General features: G+C 37.9%; 1 protein-coding gene across 2 annotated transcripts in view; it reads right to left on the minus strand.

The window, feature by feature from the left end:
• ALDH1A1 (aldehyde dehydrogenase 1 family member A1) overlaps window positions 1-11,629 on the minus strand; it is a 179,779-nt gene that overhangs the window by 130,065 nt on the left and 38,085 nt on the right. The gene's annotated exons all lie outside the window — the stretch shown is intronic.

Genomic DNA, 11,629 nt, shown 5'->3' on the forward strand with positions numbered 1-11,629 from the left:
TGAAGAGAGACTAACTAAAGTTAGGTCAGAGAGAGTCTAGTCAATTACATGTAATTCAATGTTTTATTTTTTGAGGAACCACCATACTGTTTTCCACAGCAGCTGCATCGTTTTACATCCCATCAGGAATGAACAAAAGTTCCAGTTTCTCCGTGTCCTTGCCAACATCATTTATTTCCTGTCTTGTTTTTCTTTTGTTTTGATTTTTAATAGCAATCTTAATGGGTATGAAGCAATATCTCATTGTTGCAATTTTGATTTGCGTTTCCCTGATGATTAGTGTTGTTGAGCATTTTTTTCCATGGGCCTATTAACCATTTGTATACCTTCTTTGAAGAAATGCTTATTCGGTCTTCTTCTGTTTTTAAACCAAGTTTTTACTGTTGTTGTTGAGTTGTTAGGAGTTCTTTTTATATTCTGGATGTGAATTTCTTATCAGATATATTATTTGCAAATATTTTCTCCCATTATGTGGGTTGCCTTTTTACTCTGTTGAGAGTGTCCTTTAATACAAAAAAGTTTGTAAATATTGGCAAAGGAGAAATTGGTCTATTTTTTTTTCTTTGTTCCCTGTGCTGTTGGTGTCACATCCAAAAATTCATTGCTAAACCCACTGTCATGAAAATTTTCACCTTTTCTTATAAAAGTTTTATAGTTTTAGCTGTTATGTTTAAGTTTTAATTTTTGTACATGGTGTAAGGGTCCAAATTTATTCTTTTGTATGTGGATAGACAGTTTTCTCAGCACCATTTTCTAAAAAGACTGTCTTTTCCCCATCGAATAATCTTGGCATTCTTGTCAAAAATCATTTGATAATATAAGTGAGAGTTTATTTCAAGACTCTGTCTTCTATTCCATTGGTCTACACATTCTTTATGCCAGTACCACACTGTTTTGACTAGCGTAGGTTTGTGTACTTTTTGAAAAGAGGAAGTGTGAGACTTCCAACTTTGTGCTTCTGTTTCAAGTGTTTTAGCTCTTCAGGGTCCCTTGTGATTTCACATGAATTTCAGGATGGATTTTTCTATTTCTGCAAAAACACCATTGGGATTTTGATCCATGAACATGAGATGTCTTGCCATTTATTTGTTTCTTATTTAATTTCTTTTATCAATGTTTTACAGTTTTCGACATGAAAGTTCTTCACCTGCTTAGTTACGTTTATTCCTAAGCATTTTCTTCTTTCCAATGCTATTGTAAAATAGAATAGAATTGTTCTCTTTGCTATGGTCCTATGTATTAGATACAGAGCATATTAAGCTAATAAACCGCATCACGAACCAACACATGTGATTATGATTTACTTGACAAACTTGAACACACATACATGAAAAATTAAAGAGGAATTTATTAGTACTGCCTTCACTTCTTAAAAATCACGCCATGCATGTTATTATTTAAAATGTAAATGAACATTCAGTGACCTCCCTGTTGTTATTGTTTTCGTCTTCACTTTCGACGTGTGCAACGTTCATTGGTAATTTTTCACATTACTAATGTGAAATTTACCAAAATAAAAAATATTTATAAAAATTATATTATAAAAAATAAAAAATGGTTGAAAGAAAATGTTTGTGGTTTGTAGAAATTGAGACAGAGTAAAAAGTTTAGCACAGTAGAGCATACGCCACAAATCAAGCGTTGTTTATCTGAAGGCAAACTTATTTGTGTGATTTCTGCAATGGAAAAATTGGAGTCTCCAAGGAATGAACTAGGGGGTGTTAAATTAAAATTTATATTTCGTCGTAGATAAGTGACATAAAAGAACTCTCAAGCTGAATCCTTATAACTTAAAAAGTAAAAATTTGGTAATATTTTATATTTTTAAGAAAAGTGGCTGGGTGTGGTTGCTCACGCCTGTAATCCCAGCACTTTGGGAGTCGAAAGCAGATGGATCACTTGAGGTCAGGAGTTCGAGACCAGCCTGGACAACATGGCAAAATGCCATCTCTATTAAAATTAGCTGGGCGTGGTGGTACACACCTGTAGTCCCAACTACTTGGGAGGCTGAAGCAGGAGAATTGCTTGAGCCCAGGAGGTGGAGGTTGCAATGAGCTGAGGTTGTGCCACTGCAGTCCAGCCTGGGCAACAGAGAGAGACACCATCTCAAAAAAAAAAAAAAAAAAAAAGAGAAGAAAAATGAGAATTTCCTGTGTTGTAGAATAAGAATACTTTTTTTCCTTTCATGAATTATCTACTTCAAATGAGTACATCGATAAAACTTATCATGTGATTTTCAATATTACGTTTCCCAATATAGCAGCAGCAACAATATTAATAAAAATAGCAATCATAACTTCATTAATTGAGACCCTCTTATAAGTCAGCATTTGACATACACTTTTCTAGTCATCACAGCAAACTGCAAATGAGAAAAATGAAGAGATTCACAAAAGATAGGTGAGTTTCCCAAAGACAATCGGCTAGGACCATGCTATCTTTCCTCTTCTATATACTTTGGCATTAGTAATCCCCTATTTCCTTTTGATACCACCATGTCTATCATACAAGCATGACAAGACAGGCTTGTTGGTCCCATTTGTATTTTCCCATTGGTTTGAAAGCTAGTTTACGGAGACTACACTTTCCTCTTAATATAGAGGCTGGTCATGTCAGAATCCATTGTGTGTCAGTAGCACTTCCTGGGAATCTATGTGTGTCAGTATCATTTCCTGGGAAGGTTTGCATACTACTAACTTTGTATCTTCAAATAATGTTAAGAGTTTTAGCACTGAACTATGAGAACAACACAAGCAATATTACAATAAGGAAAAATAAGTAAAGAACCCTTGTAAGGACAGAAATGGACATACTGATAAAAACTTTGATTTATAGAAGCATGACTTAAAAATCAAAGTAGATCAACATTTTATTAACAGAATAATATATGCTCACTGTAAAAAAAAATCAACACAGCAAAGTATGAAGAGAAGGTAAATATCTTCCCAAATCTCTTCATGAACACACTTGAACATGCCTCCAGATATCATCTCTTTACAGATATATGTGTATGTGTTTGGGTACATGTATAATTTTATATAGATAATTCCTTCCTACGCATGTGGTGTGGTGTCTACTTTTTTACTCAGCAAAGTGGCAGGGACATCTTCATGGTTATAAATATTGAGATAGTGCTATCATTTTTAATGGATGCAAAGTGTTCTTTATGTAAAATGCTATATTGAAAGAAACATAGGTGGTTTTGAAATTTCACTGTCATAATCAATGTCACGATTAGCTTTTGTGTGCATGCATTTTAATTCCCTTGGCTAATGATCTCTTCAAGATAAATTCCAAGATGTTGGATATTTGGGTCCAAGGGTAGAAGCATGATGTTACAGTATAAACCTGTAAGCTACTCAGTTAGAAAAGTAGAAACCTGTTGTTTAGCTACTTGTATAGATTTGCCAACCTGTATATACAAATACCTGTAACATGTAAGGAAGAAGTCCATTTTTATTTTTCTATAAGATATTTCTGAATAATTATTGAGTTTTTCTGAACAGAATAATGTTCTTTCAAGGCTTTGTGATCCTGTTTTGTTATTGACATTGTTGTCTAACACAGGCACCAAGTATAACAGGCACAATTATTAACTGTTCTCAGAAGTTCCTGATAGAAGTCATAGTAATCCACCAACGAACTGTAAATTCCATTCTTCCTCAATTCAGACATATCAGACACCAACAGAATGGCAGGCCAAAAAAATTATTCATGGACTCATTATTTCCTGATCCCAGATGTAGACAGCCAGATTGAAATAACTTCCAGAGGAGGTTTTTGTTGACAAACATTCTTGGCACATTCTTCCAAAAAGGTATCATTCTGAGGAATCTAGCCTGAACACCAAAACAGTAGCATAAAACTCATACTTTATTGCTTTCTTTTCCTATATTTCAGCCCCCAAATAGTTATCATGAGGCTTAGCTTTCATCATTCCACATCCTGATTTTTAACAATTAAAAAATTGTTGGATTGCAGCAGAGGCAAAGAAACAAAGGCAGCTAACATCTGCCATACTTCATTCACGTATGATTACCTTTAAGTTCTTGCATCAAACTCCATTTCAGTTATCAGAATTGTAGCAAATGGGTTTTTTTCTGTATGCATATCGAGCAAGAGGGATTAAAGCTGCTTTTCTAAAAGGAGCCAATACGGGTGGTCTATATTTGAGACTTTATGAGTATCTCCTACTCACTGTCAAGAACACTGCTGTGTGTATATGTGGGAGGTATTTATGTGTGTGGTGGTAGAGGAGTGGACTTGGACATATGTGCATGTGATCAGGATGGAGGGGCAATGCTAATACGTAATGCAAGTCTTCTGTATACAGTAATTTGATACATTCAGATACAGACATTTGTGTCTGTAGAGTTGTGGCTTTTATGATTGCCATTTTGATAAGACAAAAGGAGAAATATTAAAGTTTCTATTTTGTGGGGAGAGGTAGTGGCAAGTCTTCCTAACAACATCTTCTCTAGAAAATCTTTCTTCCTATTTTAAATGCAAGATATATAAAATCCTTCTAGTATCGTGAGAGTCCAGACTTCCACAGCAGAGCTGACTGCAGGGGGCAGTCAGTTTACAAATATGCCAAATATCATTATATGGGCAGCATTGCCCAAAAGAATATATTTAGTTTGGCACAAATGCCTAGAGAGCTGTTTTTATTGCGTTTTCTGGAAATATATTCAGAATGGAAATTTTTATGTCAACATTTTATTGAGAACTCTCAAAAGATACACTTTCGAGGAAATAGAGAAAGCCAATTTGGGCAGAAGGTGAACACAATCCACAAGGTATATGTGGGTGCAACCAAAGTCTTAATCCATCTTCTAAGGAGCTGTGGAGCTGGAATGAGGCTTCACAGCTTCCTTGGACTGAATCAAAACATCAGGGCCTTGTGTCTCTACATTCATCATTGCTGACTGTAGGCCACCCGGAAAGAAGGAACATCTTGAGGGAGGGAGTGTTCTAAAACCAAGAGCAAAATTTCCTGAGATGCCGTTAAGAACCATCAGCAGCAGAAATTCCCATCAGCTGCCTGGATATATGTGTTGACCCTGAAGAGAAGATCTCGGCAAGACACCACAGTATCCACTCCAACAGCCAAGGAAGGAAAAAGGGAGAAAGCAGGGCTAGGTTTCATAGAATCAAGTGTGTCTCAAAGACTGGTGTTTTCAAGTCTACAATGTAGAGTGTAAGGACATCCTAGGCAAAGGGAACATTGAACACTACAGCATAAGGACTGGTAAAACTTAAAAATGTGGACAAACTTATAGACCCGTTCTGACTAAGAGGAAGGAGAGAGAATCAAAGCAGATAGTACAAGATGAAAGTGACCCAATAGCAAAAGATGACACTGGAAAGGCAGGTAAGAGTCAGTCACAGATGATAATGAATGAAATTCAAAACACTGTGCTTGCTAGAGGAAGTGAATAAGTAATGTGATCAGATTTGTTCATTTGAAAACTGATTAGACCAGCAGAATGGAGTATGACTGGGGAGAGACTAGCAGCAAACCCACTAGATCTGAAGCATGGCAGGCATGCTAGTTACTCCCAATATCCAGCCTACCTGCCTTCCTTACTAATTGCCCTTTCTTTTCTTTGCAGTGGCAGTATTGCAAGCCAAATACTTTATCATCCTATCTGACATGATAAAACTTAAGCAGAAGTCTACTGGTGGTTTTGGGGAAAGCTCAAGTGTCTTAAGTGATAGAATGATACAGATGGGGCTGACATGGACTTTTCCCCCTTCTTTTGTTTGGAACACAGATAATGACGGCTAGAACTGCAGCAGCCATATGGCCAGCAAAGGGAAAGGCCTAAAGAATGGCAGAGATATCACCCCAAGTGTCATGAAGGTACTGAACCAATGGAAGCAGTCACCCACATGTAGGCATTTTGTCATGTAAGAAAGATAAATTCTATTCATTTAAGCCATTTGTTCTTACTGGCTGCTGAATGTAATATACAAAGCTATTAAAATAGTCCAGAAAATATTTGATGGGGACCAGATCTAGGTAACAACAATTGGGAATAGAAATGCCAGGACAATGAGAAACATGTAGATGGCTGAATCCACAAGGCCAAGTCACTAGCTGGGGTTACAAGGGAGACTGAAGACTCAGGAATCACTGAGATTCTGATTTAAGAATATTTTTTTCCATGTTCACCTTCTGCCATCTTGTATCTCACCTTATTTCTTAACGATATTTAGTTCTTTTGAACCCCTCTTCCTTTTAAAATGTTCTTCTCTGCTACATTGCTTCATTCCAACTTCACCTAGTAAGCTCCCCTTTATACTTTAAATTTACTTCAAATATCACCTTCTCCTTAAAGTACCGCCCACTTAATCCCTAAACGTAGAATATTCCTCTTCTGTGGACAAAAACTACTATTTTTTAATGATTATCATGTGCCAGATATTAAGCGCTTTACAGAGATCAAGTAATTTTTATTCTTTTAACTACTCTCTGAGGCAGGTACTGCTAGATGTATCTTATATGACAGTTTCTTATATGAGGTCACATCAGTAAGGATGGTTATTGTTTACAGTAGAAGCTTCAGGTTTCAGCTGAAGAATTCTCCACTAGAAGGTGGCACAATAAAAGGCAAAGGGCACAGATATTAAAATATTTGGTTTTAAATCTTTTTTTCCACCACTTACACACTGTTAGCCTGAACAAATTTTGTAACTTCCCTGGGCCTCAGAATTCATCATATGTAAAACAGAAAAAGATAGCAATCCCTTCAAAGGTTGGCTACGAGAAATAACTGAAATATGAAATACAAATGACTTTAAAATGCCTAATGCTTGTAAGCACACAATAAACATTAGCTGTAACGATTATTATCGTGGTATGGATTTTCCTCTTAACCAATGGGAATGCAAGGCAATTCTCATTACCCTCTCCTATCAACTCTTTTAAATAACACATTATTAGTCAGCTATTCTCAATTGTCTATAATATGGGTACTTGCCTAAATAATTTGATAGAGCTACCTAATGTTTATACATTAATCCAATGTGCGGTTAATCACATTACAGGAGAGACTTCATGAAAAAACATTAGGAGTAAAACTTTTTTTTTTTTTTTAGCAGTAGCTAAGTATGACATGATTAAATGTCAATTAGCGTAACGTCCGCCAGTGGGTCAGAAAATTCCTGTGGTTTGTCGGTTCTTGTCAGATTTTTTTGGTTGTGTGACTTTTGAAGTCTAGCTATTTAGAAACCCATGATATTTTTTTGAACCTGACACCAAGTAACACAGTAGGTCATGGCCTGAAAGTTACCATGGAGGGAACATATTAGGTTGAGCACTCCCCTTGGGGGCTGGCTTTCTCCCCTCTGTGAGAAAGTACTGACTACCATTGATTATTCTTGGGCACTCTTATTAAATCTGACCGTGAAACTCAGAATATTTAGGAAGCCAAAAACTTCAATGCTAAAAACAAACAAACAAAAAAGTATATTATGTAATAATTTGCAGACACCCTGACAAGAAGGTGGTCCAAAACCACAGGTCATTTACCCAGTTACACAGAAAACCTTGCATTATGTAGAAAAACTGGCATTTATCCAGACTGGGCAAAAATGCCTTGGTGCAGATAGGAATATTTTCTCAAACCAAAGCTACCAATATTGCACTCAGAAGTTAACTGTTCTAGTTGTGGAAATGCAGGTCTGTCTGGTTGGTGAAGACTCCTGATGAATCTACCAAACTCATCTGAGAAAGTGGACCTATGTTCCCTTTATTTTGTGTTTCATCGATCCTCCTGCCCCTGAACTTGCTGACCACTCAGAGAGCTGCACACATTTTCCTGGTGCCAAAGTCCAGTTTGGAGAAAAGGAATTCAAAATTCACATCACAGCAATGTCTCTGTACCGCTCCTCCCTGTTTCTCCTTCCCTGCTCCTTGTTATACATCTTTCTATCCTACCTTCGTTTGTTACCAGCAATTTTAAAATGATTTCATCTTTCCATCTCCCTTCTTCTGTCTTGCTTTCTTCAAAGATCAATTTCCATTCTACTCCCTCCTACAGAAGCCTTTGCTCCAAATGCCTTCCCTCTGACTCCACTCACAGTGGAATCTCCCAGCTTCCCAGACCCGATCCTGGCCACAAAAGCCTCTCTACCCCTCTCTCCTGCTCCCAGTGCCCTTGATCAGGCTCCAAACTCCTCCCCACACAGGTCAAAAGTCCACCCCTCCTCCCCTGTCTTCTAGGAAGGGGTGTTCTCATCAGGCCTTTCCCTCCAGGCAAAATTCTGCCCCTGCCTGCTGCTGCTGCTATGGAAGAGACTGTGTTTCTTAGGACACACACAGCTTTGCCAAAATCCTTCTCTGTCTTTTGGTTCCTGCACCAGATTACTCACACTGACCCACAAGATTTCTGGGCACAGGTGAGCCTTCCAAGCTGTAACTGGACTGAGTGGGTTTGCTGAGACTGTTGGATGATTATCCTGTCAAGTAGTTTTCCCCTAAAAAAGTCCTCAACTGGAAATGCCCCATAGTCACATTGAAAAGCTTTTGAAAAATGCATCCATCTCTAGAGATTTTGATGTAATTGGTCCATGTGGACACTGCTATTGTTTAACACCTCCTGAGGGAAGTCTAATGTGTGTGTCTAGACTTCAGATCACTACAGAAACCTTCAACCTATGTATGTCTTTCTCACCAGGCTTTTAAAAAAATTGCTTAAAATTCTCTTTGAATCCTTGGTGGTATAGCAGCCCACCCTTAGGGAGCCTCACATCCCCTGTCCTCTGCCTGAGTTTATCCTCAAAACACCAGGAACAGAATGTGCTTCAGTGCTTTCCAAGAATGTTGCTGAGAAAGTTGGCAAAGCATCTGAGCCTGGTAAATCGCCAAAAAGAATTTAGTAAAAGAAATGAGAAGAGCCCAGGCGGAGGAAAAAAATAAAATACAATCCAGGGTGATCACACAGTTGCTTACATTTGTTGATGAACTGCTAACTGTTCCAGAGACTCTGGAAAAATAGTATTGTTGGGCAGTTAACAATGTACATTACACTTGGCTTCTGCCCTTTTTTTCCTTTTAGCTTTCATTATTGAAGGCTGGAGCTGGCCTTAGACATCTTCTACTCTGACGTGACCATTTTACAGATGAGGAAACTGAGGCCAACAGAGATTGTAATTTAACAGAAATTCCAGGGCTAAATAGAAGACAAGAGAGGCTGGAAACACAGTCATCTTTCTGAGTCCAGTGTTTTTCCAGCCACACATACCTCCCACCTACTCACTACTCAGCTTTGGAAATGCAACTGATTATTGTCAGTGTAGAAACTGGCAGTTTTTTGTGTATGCTCAAGAGAAATTGAATTTTCTCCTGGGCAAGCACTAGATGTAAATAAGTGGTAATTTGTTATTAAGCTCAAAGTGGGAAATAAATGGGAAAAAATGACTTTATCTCTCCAAGTCTCCCCGTAGGAGGATGATTTATTACCTCCCAGAGATGTGAGTTTTGAAAGACAGTGCAGACTTTGTTTATTGCTGTATCTGCCACATGGTAAGATTGCAGTTAATGGTAGTTTTTCAAATTGTGGATGTTACATTCGTTAGGTACTCAGCTTATTTTTTCTAAGTTTAAATGCGTATTCAGGGTTTTTTGTTTCCCATAAAAAATTTATCTCTCAATTTTAACTCCAAAGTTTATCCCTTAAAAACCAGTGCCAAACAAATTGCTGTACTTAGCCACATTTTATCCATGAAGCTTAGAAAGATTAAATAAGGCCAGGCGTGGTGGCTCACGCCTGTAATCCCAGCACTTTGGAAGGCAAAGACGGGGATCAGCTGAGGTCAGGAGTTCGAGACCAGCCTGGCCAACATGGAGAAACTCCGTCTCTACTAAAAATACATAAATTAGCCAGGAGTGGTGGTGTACGCCTGTAATCCCAGCTACTTGGGAGGCTGATGCAGGAGAATTGCTTGAACCTGGGAGATGGAGGTTGCATTGAGTGGAGGTTGTAGTGAGCCGAGATTGCGCCATTGTACCATTGTACTCCAGCCTGGGTGACAAGAGCAAAACTCCATCTCCAAAAAAAAAAAAAAAAAAAAAAAAGAAAAGAAAAAGAAAGGTGAAATAATTAGATAAGACACATTAATGACAGTGTGTTTGCTTGAATATTAATAGTGGGAGCTATTTATGCTGTGTAAGGTCTTTAAGATAAATATGCCTTTGATCCTAGGTTCTTTTTCTAGGAGAACAAATTGGAATAGTTTTTACCACCCTGTCACTTTCATCTGAACTGGAAGACAAATTCATTGCTATTTGCAAAATAATCTTTCAGTTTATTAAAATTTATTATTTTTAAAGCTTAGAAGAAACGAAGTGTTGGTCTTCTCAAAAATCAAAGAGAGCTGGACATTTACACTAGCCAATGAGTATATCTATCAGTGCTATTTGTCTCTGTAAGTAATTTGAGCAGTGTGAACAGTTTAGTTGTGTTTTCTTTTAAGAGAGAGGAAATACTAAATTTTCCTTTCTAAGTCACTAGGCTGCTTTCTCCATCGACTTTCCTCTTCTTCTGTCTATAGTTACCATAAAATGCAATAGTTAATAAAAATATTCTGCATGTATATAAAGCATTACTATTATTATTATTTTGGTTAGGATCCTCTTGGTCACAAGTAGCAGAAACCAGTTCTAGCTAGTTTAAGTGGGAAATAATTCAACCTAGAGACAAGAGTGTACCTAGGTCTCCTGAAGGTAGAAGTGGTGAATGTAAGATCATGAGGCCTCTGTTTATCTTTTATTTCTTTCCTTTCTACTTCATTTATTTTTCCAACATGCTTTCTTAGGTCCACCTGATGGGTGAAAGACCACCAAATCATATCTTTGGAACTTAGATTTTATAGATCTAGCTGCCCAGAGAAAGGATGATCTTTCACAGTCCCCTTCCCTATTCCTAAGGAGGATTTATCTTGGGCTAGTGGCCCATTCTTGGATTAACCACCCATGGTCATAGAGCAGAAAGAATTGAGAAAGTCACCCTAATAAACAGGCTGGGAAGTCCAAGGACAGAGGGAGTAGGCAAACAACCAATTAGATATCCGTTAAATGGCTTGTAATTCACAAAGTACTGTGTTTATTTTTTTTCTTTTGAGACAGAGTTTCGTTCTGTCGCCGAGGTTGGAGTGCAATGGTGTGATCTTGGCTCACTGCAACCTCTGCCTCCCAGGTTCAAGTGACTCTCCTGCCTTGGCCTCATGAGTAGCTGGGATTACAGGCACACACCACCACGCCCGGCTAATTTTTGTATTTTTAGGAGAGACTAGGTTTCACCATGTTGGCCAGGCTGGTCTCGAACTCCTGACCTCAAGTGATCCACCCGCTTTGGCCTCCTAAAGTGCAGGGATTACAGGTGTGAGCCACTGCACCTGTCCCCAAGTACTTTTTAAAAAATAATAATCTGATTTGATCCACAGACAATGACAAACTACTCTGCACCCAATTCTCTTATAGCACCTTCCACTTTCTAATCTTATTTTTATTTACCTGGTTTCCTGCTTAGTCTGTGAATTTTTGTTTTATATTCTTAGTGCTTGATATTAGGGGGTGTGGAAAACATTTACTGAAAGAATGTGACTAAATCTGTGAGGTAGG

Source organism: Gorilla gorilla, chromosome 13 (assembly GCF_029281585.2).
Source record: "Gorilla gorilla gorilla isolate KB3781 chromosome 13, NHGRI_mGorGor1-v2.1_pri, whole genome shotgun sequence".
Classification (NCBI taxonomy): domain Eukaryota; kingdom Metazoa; phylum Chordata; class Mammalia; order Primates; family Hominidae; genus Gorilla; species Gorilla gorilla.